Source organism: Poromitra crassiceps (genome assembly GCF_964638095.1).
Source record: "Poromitra crassiceps genome assembly, chromosome: 25".
In the NCBI taxonomy this organism is placed as follows: Eukaryota; Metazoa; Chordata; class Actinopteri; order Beryciformes; family Melamphaidae; genus Poromitra; species Poromitra crassiceps.
The window spans coordinates 12636750-12637716 of NC_139649.1; positions in this window are offsets into that span (position 1 = coordinate 12636750).

Genomic DNA, 967 nt, shown 5'->3' on the forward strand with positions numbered 1-967 from the left:
AAGGACTCAGCTCACAAAAATGTTCTGTTTATCAGGCTGGGTGGGGTTTTGATGTGTATATAATACTGACTAGGCTGTAGATCAGTAAGATTCCTTGTGTGCTAGTTAGTTCCGGTTAATGGCTAGAGTAGTCAGATTGTCTGAGCTGTTGCTTGTTGTTTGGCCTGGCTGCTCTGCTGCCGGTTCTAGTGTGCCACTGCTACCTCAGCCTCGGTAAATGTCAGACTAATCCTTTGTTGTCTATTCAGTGGCTCATATTGCCTGGTAACTATAATACATAACTTGATTGCTAAATTTGACTGTCCCCCAAGGGAGCTGGAAGGTGGGTGCTGAGGGTGCTGCAGCACCCCCTGGTGGCAAGAGATGGGATTTTTGAAATTGTTGGATTTGGCTGTCTTGTGTTTATACCACCGACAAAATGCATTCAAAAACAGTTTGTGCTTCCCAGCTCTAATCTTATTTCATACGCGCTCTCTTCAAAAGTGTTTGATTTTCATCATAATCTGGTTTTCCATAATAATAATAATAAGTTCAGTGTTTATGCCTGTGTTGCTGTCTGTTGTAGTGTAAAACGACTAAAGGGAGAGCAGGTGCTTACATGAAAGTGAGTGAGAAAAGGAGAAGATACTGAATAATGACATCACAACAGTATAATCCTAATGTTATCCTAATTTTCTGAGAGTCCCTTCCTTACAGCACCCCCTACCTAAAACTACTTCCAGCGCCACTGCCCCTGTGACTATTCGTGACAGTATCGCCCTCTCTCCTCTTTACCCCCTTCCCCTACTCTCTTCCTACCTCTCTCCCTCTCCACCTCCTCCCTTTCCCTGCTCTCTCCTCCCCCACTTTCTCTCCCCCTTTCTCCCCTTCCCTCTGTCTCTCTCTATCATAAGATTGTTCAACCATGTTGTTATTATTATTATTATTATTATTATTATTATTATTATTATTATTATTATTATTATTA